At 34.3% G+C, this 12482-nt stretch overlaps 1 protein-coding gene across 7 annotated transcripts in view; it reads right to left on the bottom strand.

Annotated features, from left to right (window-relative positions):
• Window positions 1–12482, bottom strand: part of LOC145247464 (intersectin-1-like) — a 334749-nt gene that overhangs the window by 290018 nt on the left and 32249 nt on the right. The gene's annotated exons all lie outside the window — the stretch shown is intronic.

Genomic DNA, 12482 nt, shown 5'->3' with positions numbered 1-12482 from the left:
GTGATAATGAAAAATCCAAAAGAACAAGTGAAAAAAAAAAATTTAAAAAAAAACACTGAAAATATGTTTCAGGATTTTCGAAGAGAACGTTCATACTATTATCCTCATCTGATGTACCTTCAACCATAATCTAGAGCACTTTTTCGAACTTAGCAATCAGAGTATAGACAGCTGTGCTTTTTTGGACCCTCACTCTTGGAGAAGTCGACCAAAACATTTTTCCCTAATTTTAAAGCACCAGTAGAGCAACTAGAGATAGGCAAGCAGATATTTGCCTTGTCGTAAATAATTTGCCTACTAATGAGGGAATTATTTACCGTTTGCGAATCGATTTTGCCTGCCATTTCACAATGACACCACAAAGTTTACCTACCACTAGGGGAATTTTGCAGGGTTGGATTTGTTTTATTCAAAATATTTAGCAATTTATTTTCATTTTTTTGTATCATTTCGTTCAGTTTTCGTTTTGCTTCATATATTTATAAATATTTAATCACAACCAGGATGTGACAAAAGGTACTAAGGCTCAAGAAAAAAAACTATGAAACATGAAAAGTTATAATTAGAGCAACCCAAAAATTTAATTTATTAATGAGTTGAGTAATTTGACAAAGTAATTATATAAAAAATTCAAAATCAATAAAAATATTTCAATTTCACGTTATAGGAATATTTAATGAATTGCAATTTTTTTAGGTTGCCCTTAATTATAAAAAAAACAATGAACTGAAACTTTACTGAAACGAACAAAACATTTTGTAAAATTTTTCCTATGAAAGTTTGCCCCCTCCCCCTGCTCCTTGGTCCTTCCTGGCTACATACACCCTTACAGGAACCTTCTATTCAAATTTGAGAATCTGTCTAAATTTTGAACATGTAGAAAATTTTTAATCCATGTGGACACACTACATAACACAAAAACGTGCTTGTTAACACAAACTAACTTACAGCCTCTTGAAGCTGAAGGTTCAAGCCATACTATAGACGACAACCAAGAATAACCTAAACTTAACATTTATACTCAGTCATGGCTGACAGAATAAGAATAATTTACCCTCATTTATGAAATAAGATTCAGTTTCAGATTTTCTAATGATTTCTGTGTTTCCAAAAGATGTACAGAGTGGAACAATAAAATTGTTGCCCTAGAAAAGACAACTTGATTCCATTTCCGTTTGATGAAAACCGGTTTTCTTTTTTTGTTGCTGATCATTTACTAGTTGGCCAGTTGTGTACAAATCCCAAATGGAAGCCTTCTATCATGTCGAAAAGTAACACAATGTCCAATGAGTGAGATCAGAGATGCACTGCTGTATAACTCGTGCTCTCTACCAATCAAAGTTATGACAACAGAACCATTGCCAGCCCCTTTCTTTCTGCCTCCCTCTCGACCCAACAAAACTTTAGAGAAAATAAAAACACTATTGCAAATCCAGACGGTTCAACAAAGTTTCCGGCCACAGTTATGGTCTTTGGTGTGGTTTCAAGTGAGGGCCATATCATGTCACCTCACATCTTCAAAGTCGGTTTAAAAGTCAACACCAAACTCCTACCTGAATGTGCTGAAGAGTGTTGTGATCCCCTGGTGCAATCAGATGACCGCTGGCAGATGCTGGGTGTGATAGCAGGACTGTGCTGACTCACAAGTCCAGAGAGATGCAGGCTTAACTTCACTAGGAGTGCTATGACTTTGTACCTTTCTCTCACTCTTTCCTCTCTTAATCTGAACCCACTGGACTACTTCGTCTGGTCATACATCAAGAACATCACCAACATGACCTCCCACAATGCCATAGCCAACCTGATTGCTGCCATCCACTGAGTACTCACTGAACTCCTGCCGGCACTTGTGGAAAAGGCATGCTTCTAGTTCCGAACCTGTATCAAGGTGATGACTAAAACTGAAGGTGGCTACATTGAGTAGATGTCAACTCTACTACATAATCAAGTTACCCGAATTGATTTTTTTCAATAAAATAAATGTTTATATAAACATTATTGGCTACATATGTGCATACATGCTTTGCTGCAATTCTTTTTGAAAGAACTATCTCACTCTAAGATACCATGAGGAACAAACAACTGTTTTTCCTTATTACCTAATAAGGAAAAACAGTTGTTTGTTCCTCATGGACCCCAAAATGGCTGGGCCGATTCTGAAATTCAACACACATAAACCTTGTGCCTACAGTGTTCTTAGATGGGTTTTATATCCAAATACCCCAATAAGTATCAAAAATTGATAATCAAAGAAATCTCATTAAAGAAGAAACAGATTTTGACCAAAATTAACACTCTTATACAGCCTAACATCACAAGTGCATTTCAGAAGTTTTATCACCGCATATAAAATCAATAGTAGGTTCTTTGATAAGACAGGAGCGCATTCAAAATGAATGTTTCTGTTTAGAGTACAATTAAAGCATTGTATTTTACTTTTGCATTCAAAATTTTTATTCAAGTCATTATATAAAAATAATTTCATAAAACCAATAGTAGGTTCTCTACAGTGCAATGTAGACTACAATGAATTGTGGATGAACTCGCTGTGGGGAGGCATGTGAAGCTTTCTCCCAGTGCACCATGGTGGGTTCCTGACTAGAGCAAGCAATTGATTGATTTGATTAATGAATAGCCCATTTCACCGATTTCGATGACATTAAAAGTATTGGAAGTGTGGAACATTCATTAATGCGCATTCAACTGAGCAACATCAAGTCTCCCCGCTAGTTTTATATAAGGAAGTATCCCAAGTTTAAAGTTCTCGCTCATACTCCACCTAAACCATTTCTTCTACCCTCTCCTTTAATCTACCTCCTCATTCTTTATTATATTTTTTCATCCCTTTTTCAAATAACAGGAATTACCATTTAAGATCTGATTGCATTGTAAAAGATTCAGCCTGGTGACATTGCTTTTCTAAAGGAATTGCAGCAGAAACATGTATGCAAGTGTGTAGCCGATAATGTTTGTATAAATAAACATGCTATAATTATGCTCTGCTTGTCATAGAGTACTTTTTGATAAACACCAGTTTCACTGGCTTTACATCTAGAAAACTACAGCGATACAATTATACGGTGTAATCATGTTGGACATACCAGTTCCCGTCAGATCACCAAAGTTAAGCAACGATGAGCCTGCCCAGTACCAGATGGGTGAGAATTTGGGATTTCTAGGTGGTGTATGTGCTCTCTGCTTATCTCGACATTGTTTCCAATCATCCTGAACTACTTCTTTGCCACTGGACTCAAGTAGTTCCGATTCAGGAGAGGTGTGGTGGCGATTGCACAACCCTTGCCACACAATTACATGCACAGCTGCTCCTACAGGGGGTATCCTTTGTCTTTCAAAACCGAATGGAGGCATCGATTATTTGATTGGGATTATTTACAGAAGAGCTGGAGAAAGACAAATTATTTGGGTCTTTTGTAACTATAAAACTATAAAAGACAATCATAACCAGATGTTTATAGGGTAGAAATACATTTGGAAAATACAATTTTTAGTGATGGGACGATTACAATATCATCTCCTGTTCTTCATTCCAATACAATTCCCGATTCTCAATTCAGTTTCTTTTAATATTGAGCTCTAGAAATTGGAGGGCGGAGAATACCGTAAAAACCTATATATGTGCATATATTTTCAAAAACATAAAAATACACTTGTAGGGAGGTGATTTATAGATTTTAGTTATATCGGTAGTTTAAAATCAATAAATATTTTTTTTATTAACACCAGCAATTGGAAATTAAGTTTTAAATACAAATAAACAAAAGAACAATTAAAATAATTGCTTTTTTTAGCATCGGAATATAGACTCAAATTTTTCCAATTCTGATACCGATACGTTAAAAATTTTGATTTTTTTTGATTCCCTAACAATTTTCAAATTTATTTATCTTGAATATCTATAAAAGTGAAATTGTGTGTGTGTGTGTGTGTGTGTGTGTATTTCCCTACCAAACTACTGTTAATTTTCAGTCTACAGATTCGAGATTTGACGTAAGGGGTATTGAGATTTGGGAAAATCTTTAATCGGTTTCTGGTCAGAAATTTGGCTGTCAAAAGTTCAACAATTTGACCTTTGGAAACTCTAGCAAAACCCTCCGCTAATTTTGGGTCTAAACACTTGAAATTTTAGATGTAGGTTACTTGGATATGGATCAAACTTTTAATTTGATTTGAGCCCAAAACAATACATGTTAAGGGGTCAAAATTGGGATCAAAGTTTTAAAAAAATTGACTTCTGCAGTCTCTACCAAATTACTCAGCTAATTTTTGATCTAAACATTTGAAATTTTATATAAAGTGTATTCAGACATAGGGCAAGCTTTTTAATCGGCTTTTGGCTGAAAATTTGGCTACCAAGGGGTCAAAGTTCAACAGATTTGACCTTTGCGGTCTCTAGCCAACTATTCAGCCAGTTTTGAGTCTAAACATTTGGAATTTTACATAAAGGGTATTCAGACATGCAGCAAGCTTTTTAATCAGTTTTTGGCCGAGAATTTGGCTGCTAAGAGGTTTAAGTTGAAAGAGTTGACCTTTACAAACTCTACCAAACTCCTCCGCCAATTTTGGATCTAAACACTCGAAATTTTAGATGTAGATTACCTGGACATGAGTCATACTTTTTAATATATATATATGCACATAAAGTTATGAACAGTAGATAGGGCCTGAGCAAAGCCGGGCTGAACTGCTAGTCTTGAACAAAAAAAAGTTAATTATTAAAAATAAAACTAGATATTAAATTATTTTTATTGAAACAAACAGAAGACAAGATGGTTTTGTTTGATTTTTTAAATAGAAGATAGTCATTTATCTCTTTTCTCATACCAATGGTTTATTTTTAAAAAGGCTCGACATTCAGGTGTAGCTACGCAGTGTAAAAAATAGTGACACTCATTAAAAAGCGAAGGTTTATATGGTTTACAAAAATAGAAGTAGAAGAGAACCCTTATTATTTCCATTATTTGAATCAATGGTTGAATTTACATGTTTCTCACAGCAACAAGACGTGACAATGCTGAAAGGCAAAAGAAAACCAGATCTCATGAACGGAGAACTCCTGTTGGACACAAAAAGAGCTGAGAACAGCCCTGTCGACATTCTCCAGTAGGGGTGCCTCAGGCGAGAAAAAAAAAACAAAAAAAAAAACGAAATGACACAAAACAGCATTCACTCTGAGTGGATGGAGGCAGCTTTCTCTAAAGGAGGAGATTTCTAAAGAATATTAAAATTCACACGCATCCCCAATCATATGTAGGTCTCTGTCAGAAGAGAGGACGACATTAGGTTTTGCCATTCTTGCAGGGAGATGTCAACCTCTCCACACATACAGTGCCTTGTATTTCCAAATGGTCACCCATCTGGTACTGACCATGTTCAATGTTGCTTAACTTTGGTGATCTAATTTGAATCTGTATCAGTATTAACATTTTTGGTTTGGAAGCCATTATTTTAGACAGCCTAATCTGGTAGCCCCTGTTGGTTAAGAAGGATGTAATTATATAAAATATTCGTTCAATAATACCATACATTTTGATACAATCATAACTACGATGAGGATCTCTGTTGTTTTCGTCAAAATTGGAAATATCTTCAAATTTTCACCATTACGGAATTCACATTTCTTTTGGAAATCTTTAGAAAGAATTATGAAAGGATTTTGCTTTTATTTTCATACAACCATAAATATAATGAAGATCTCGTTATTTTCACCAAAATTGGAAATATTTTCAAATTTTCACCAGCGATGGGCAAATAGCTTGACTGCCTTTTGGGTGCCTTGGAAAAGGCAAGGGCTAAGAGAGTAAACCCTGACAAAAACCTGGCTTGGAGTCCCTATAGTGAAGCACTGCACTGCAACACCTTTTCTACAGCTGCACTGACTGTATTGGCTTGCCTTTTTGTTGGACTTTGTCAGTAATGCCAAGTGAGGGGCCCTGGTAACTGGATAAACCAAGTTTTCTTTTTCATCCGCTTAGGCCTGCATCTAGATAGGGAGTTCTAGCTTCAATTTTATAGCCACAGCAGATGCTGCAGTGCACAAGACTAGATGCAGAACACCATTGTCTCACAAGACAGAAGGTTGCCATCATCATCAATACCATACAAATTAATTTCCATGAAACCTTCATGCTGCTTTGTCCACTGTATGGTACATGCATTCAAAGATGATGGTTAGAATATCCGCAGTAGAATGTATTTTCATAAATCCATATTGATGGTCAAAAAGAAGTTCAGCATTAACGAGATTGCAGACTATTGCTAGATTGATTAAAGATCCCAAAGGTTTTAGCCGAGCGTGAGTAGACAGATATTTCAATATATAGTAACAAGTAAAAATATTTATAAAGATTAAGTTTAATAGATTTTGCTTTTTGTTTTTTTGTTGTTTTTTTTTGCAGACATATTTTTTGGTAAATATTACTTTTTGCCAAGTTTTAAATTTGAATCTATTGTCATTAAGATTTTCTTTTTTGGACTCGCATCACTCTTTTATTTTTACTTCTAATATCAATTTTTTTAAGAAAACAATACAAAGTTCTAGTAATTGTCTGTATTTTTTAGATGAGGTGTTTTATTTATTGAGATTGTCGGACTGACTTCCTCATCTTGGTTGTTATTGTCACAACGTTTCGGCCGTTTTGCCCTCCGGCCTTCGTCAGGTGTTTTGTATCGAACTGTGACATATGGCCAAGTGGTCCTAGACGTTGTATCAAAGTTTACAGTTACCCAAAGGTGCTGAGTTCAATCCTGAACGAAGGCAGTGAAAAAGTAACATTCAAAACAGAGAATCAGCAACTATGTCCCAAAGCCTAGCTGGAGTCCGAACACGGTACCCCCGTAATAATAATAAAGGGTTGGGTTCGAGACTCCTAACAACCGGTTCCCCAGTTCGATACAAAACACCTGACGAAGGCCGGAGGGCAAAACGGCCGAAACGTTGTGACAATAACAACCAAGATGAGGAAGTCAGTCCGACAATCTCAATCAATACAAAGTTCTGTTTCTAAATTTTTGAGATGAGTATTAATTTGGATTATTTGGATTATTCAGACTACTGTTCTCATCTTGAGTGTTTCAGTTGATGTAACCTCCAACCTTCTTCAGGCATCTTGTCGAACTCAGAAATCTGCACAGAATTTTAAACAGGACCCTTTATTTAATCTACACGGTTAGCATACTCTTGTTTAGTCAGCCATTACCAGGTGGAAATCCTAAATAATTCACAATTGTATTTTGAATATCACCCATACTGAGGATTGAACCTTCAACCTCCAGAAGAGTGTCACTAACAACTGAATTTTATCAAATATTTTATCCGTTACATAACAGCTCCTTGCAGACAATTCTAGTATGAATTTTGGGAATTTTTCTAATTCCGTGGGTAAAATAAAGGGTTCCATTTGAAATTCTGTGCAGATTTCCCAAGTTTGATAAGAGACTCCTGAAAAAGGTTGGAAGTTTTATTGTCCGTTGTAAAAATAACACAATCGACGAGGATTGATAACTTGTATTATTTAGATGCTTTGGACTACTATTTCCATTTTTAGTGTTAGTTTCACAATGTTTCAGTTACTATAATCTCCAAGCTTCTTCAAGAACCCATAGTGCAGAGGATAGAATACTTGGTAAAATTCAACTGTAGAAGTTACACACTTCTGGAGGTTGACGGTTCAATCCTCAGTGTGGGCAACACCAAAAATACAATTGCAAATTACTTAGGACTTCTACCAAGTCATGGCTGATGGAACAAGAGCGTGCTACCTCTGTAAATTAAAGGATTCCATTTGAAATTTTGTGCAAATTCCGTAGTTTGACTGAAAAATTCCACTCATCCTCCGTTCAACTGAAAGACCCCCCTCCCCATTGCATTCGACTGAAAGAGTCCTCCCCATCATGCGTTCGAATAAAAGACCCCCCTCCCAATTCAAAATGATACACCTGAAAAAGGGAGGTTACAGAATGTAAAAATAACATTCAAGATGAGAATAGTAGTTTGAGGAATTCAAATGATACATACAATACCAAGTTGTCTTTGGAAAAAAAAAATAAAAAAAACAATATTGAATTAAATCTTTATGAATATTTGTACATCTGACGGATAAAAGTGAGAAAGTGGGATGAATAACAGCAACAAGAGATTAATGCTATGAATGAAAAAAAAAACAAAAAAAGATTTGCAAGAAAAAAAGAATGAGAAGCAACACAAAGAGTAAAAAAAAAAAAAAAAAACATGGCTGACAATGAATGAGGCTGATATTTACAACAATAGCGTGAGTTCAAGACTGAATAGAAAACATGAATGACGAGCGGCAAGGTTTCTTCTATTTCAACTCACAACAGAAGAGAAAAAGAGACAATATCAACTATGAAGAACACTCGGTATATTGAAAGAGAAGGTACACTTAAATACATAACAAAACAAAAAAACCTGTTTAATCGTAATGTTCAACTACCTTGCTCATTGTCATTTATCATATATTTATAAATAGATAGAATAAATGGTTTGGTATGCATGTCATACGGCATATCAACCCTTCTTGTGATTTCATTCACTTAAGTTAAAGAACAACAACAACAAAAAAGTATTTTAATAAATTAACATCGATTTTGCATGCTTATTCCAAATTTATATTCGTTGAATAATTTCTCACAAAATTTATCTTCTCAAACTTTTCAATCTTTTCCCATCATTTATTTCATCCATTAAAAGGTGAACCCTTCAGTTTTTTTTTTGTTTGTTTTTTAATATATAAATGCCGGAGGGTAAAAAATGAAATATTTGAATGTTTGTACAAATAAAAACAGCTTAACATATTTAGAGAGATTAACATGTTTATTATATAATCCCTTGTCACCAAGTGAATATCAGGTTTCTTTTTGCCACATTGGTGACACACAGAACAACACTGACTTATCCCATATGCTAAGGTCTAATATCATGGCTTTTCAACCTTGTAGCAGCAAACAAAATAAAAAAAAAAATATTTTCATCTGCAAATTGATGCGTCTATGTTAAGTGATTAAGCCACAACTGACCAATCGGTTGGCAGAGTGAATTTCCTCAGTCCCTTAGGAACATCTTTTTAGCCCCTTGGAAAAACAGACAACTCAGAGGGATCTCAACTGGCAACTAAGACAGATCTCTCTTCCTTTCCTGTCATTGTCCACTGGACGTAACATTTTATCAACTCTCCCTGGAGAAGCTAACAACTCAGTGGGCACTTCAGCATACCAACATGTCAAAGAAACAGCTTACTTATTCCTGGCTGATCTAGGTCTCTTTTTTGTGTTCTTGATTTAATAATTAGGAGTAAAACTTCTATTTCTCCTAAAGCTTTTATACTATATTGTTGCATGGTTTCAGGTTACTTACAATTCGATGCTGACCTCTTCATCTGAAAATTCAGTTATCTATATATTAATATGATAGCATGTTAGGGTTATTTTCTGTGTCACGCTTACATCCGGGTCGTTTAATTGTTATGTACTTCCATTTCTTGTCATAAATAATTTTACCAAAAATTCTTCACAAGTTCTGGTTTTGGGTATAGTTGACAGCACTTAAGTCATCTATTTTCTTAATCAATAATTTTATCATGAATTCTTTATAAGTTTTGGTTATGGTTGAAGGGACTCAAGTTTATATATATATATATATATATATATATTTTCATAAGTTTTTATTTTGGTTTTGATTGAAGTTAATGCACCCAAGACATAGATATATTTGCTTTATTTTTGAAATCGCAACTTTATAATATATAAAAATCGATAGAACATTAACTATAATAATACATACAAAATCTACAAGAATTAAAATATCATATTTAAGCATATTTTACGACCAGGCATTTGTGTTAGCTTAGATAAATACTTTTGCAGTTTTAACAAAAGAGCTACAATAATATCAGCATCTCCATTTACACTGATTGTTGATAGTGGTTGTAGCTAGACAAGTGCTTTTGTTAAAGTTTAGCATGGTGGGGAGAGACCATAGATTGAAGCTCAGATGAGTACTTGCCATGAAGTTAACAATAGAGCAGAGGCAGGCTCGTAACATCTCTTCTGTGGGCAAGAGGTTGCAGGGAGGAGAAAAGGGTAACACCTACTAAGTTTCGAAGGTCAAGGGCAATAACTAAGCATGACAAGTTATTTACCTTTTCATATGCTTGTCAAGTAACTCTTTCATTTGATTAGTTTTTACGTTTTCTCGTGTTTGGTACACTCAGGAATAAAGTCTCTTTGTACTTTCATTTTTATGCTCATTTTCACTAAAGATGTTGGCAATTTTCAAATGATTGCCGCTGTAAATGCCAAATTCTAGAAAGAATCCGAACTAGAAAGATACCAGAGAAATCAATGTAAACAATAATTATCCTACAAAATGAATTTTAAAGTTTTGTTGTGTTAGTATGCTCGTGAATAGAATCACTTCGTACCTCCAAATGATTGTGTGATACATCTATTAATAACAGCAGAATCGCTAATTGGGCATTCTTAACAGGAGCCAACAAAACAAAAAGGAGGCGGAAAAAATATACAACAAATGAATGTTACCAAAGGCAAGATAAGTTACTTTTCTACCTGCCAGGGTAAGTTTTGTGTTTTAACACATTTGAAAATATTTTTTTTTTTATTTTGTTGTTCAAAAGAAACTTAACTTCAGTTAGAACGAAAAAAAATCATGGCTGCCATAAGTATTGCATGAGGATCCTTGATAATAGCTAAAAAATAAAACAAAATACTGGCAGAACATTATAATTTCACATGATAGGTGACATTTATTGGATGGCTTTCTTCTAGTATTATATTTAATTTTCGATTTTTTTGAGCAATTAATAAAGGTCTTTGTGAACCAATTATGGCAGCCATAATTATTTTTGCTTCTAACAGAGTGGACACGTGGTTCCTTTGAATCAAAAACACTTAAAAAATCTATCTATATATCTATAAAAGTGAACGTGTGTGTGTGTGTGTGTGTGTGTACAGTTCCCTACACAATAACTGTCAATTTTCAGTCTACAGACTCGAAATTTGATATACAGGGTAGTGAGATTTGGGAAAATTTTTCTAATCGGTTTTCGGCCAGAAATTTGGCTGTTACGGGGTCAAAGTTTAACAATTTGACCTTTGAGAACTCTACTAAACTCCTCCGCCAATTTTGGGTCTAAACACTTGAAATTTTAGATATAGGTTCCTTGGACATGGACCTAACTTAATAACTCGATTTGAGCCCCAAACAATAAATGTTAAGGTCATATTAGGGGTCAAAGTTTCAAAAAATTGACCGCTTTTTTTTTTTTTTTTAATTTTTTGCTCAACATACACCTCAAGCACCCAGGCAATGCCAGGCTGAAATGCTAGTATGCTAAAAAACACAAAAACAAATGCCCTGGAAATCATTAGAAATATCACAAAAATCACTTGAAGGTACAAAGAGACTTTATTCACAAGCGTACAAACAACAAAACATTAAAAACAAATCAAACAGAAAAGTCACTTGCCAAACAAAGGCAAATAACTGTCATACACAAACTTATAACTATGCTTGTAATTTAATAGTGGCGCTAAATCTTTTTCAACTGCCAAATCTAACTTTATGGATATATCTAGAATCAGAAATTTTAATTGTATGTTCAGCTGGCTTAAAAGGCTGAGAGCAGATTCAAAGCATTTCTTCAAATACCGCAGGTTCCCCGAAAGGCACGATGCTCCCTAGTGTAGTATGTCATTGATAGATCCAGGTAGTTGACCTCCATTGATGTTGCTACAAGTTAATTAATCCATTAATCCATGTGGTAGGTTAGCATTTTTTTTTTTTTTTTTTGCTTGGATGGTTGTTTATTTTGGTTTGGTTGGGAGGAGGGGATAGTGTTGAGACGATTAATCAGAATCAGAATTGGGAATAAAAAAAAAAATTAAGAAAATCAGAAATTTTTGGGATATCAGAATTGGTATTGAAAAAAATTACTGGTTAATTTCCAATGCGAAAAACAATGCCTTTAATTGTAATTTTTGTGGTTTTATTTTGTTTTAAACTTAATTTTCCATTGCTAAATGTAAAATGATAAATATTCATTGATTTTACATTGCCAATAAAATAAAAATCTATAAATCACTCCAAAAGTGTATGTTTACGGTTGCGAAAATATATGCATATAATACATGGGTTTTTACGGTGATCTGAAAATAAAATTAAAAAGTCTACAACTACAGATCAGAATCAGGAAAAATATTAGAATCGTCCTGTCACTAGTATTTTTGGTTTGCTTCTTTTTTTTTTTTTTTGCTTGTGCAGTATAGTAGGTTTCCGAACAAATGCATTTCAAATAAAGACTTTTTTTAAAAATTTTTATCATCTTGTTCTAACTGAGGATGGGACATCCTACCGGATGCCAGACATTCACCTGCTATATCATATATTCCAACCGAGGGATCTAAGCTTCTGTTTCTTTTAGTGCAAT

The sequence above is a fragment of the Euprymna scolopes genome, chromosome 25 (assembly GCF_053919585.1).
Source record: "Euprymna scolopes isolate OS-2025 chromosome 25, ASM5391958v1, whole genome shotgun sequence".
In the NCBI taxonomy this organism is placed as follows: Eukaryota; Metazoa; Mollusca; class Cephalopoda; order Sepiida; family Sepiolidae; genus Euprymna; species Euprymna scolopes.
The sequence above is the reverse complement of the archived record's forward strand: the minus strand, read 5'-3'. Positions and strand labels throughout refer to the sequence as shown.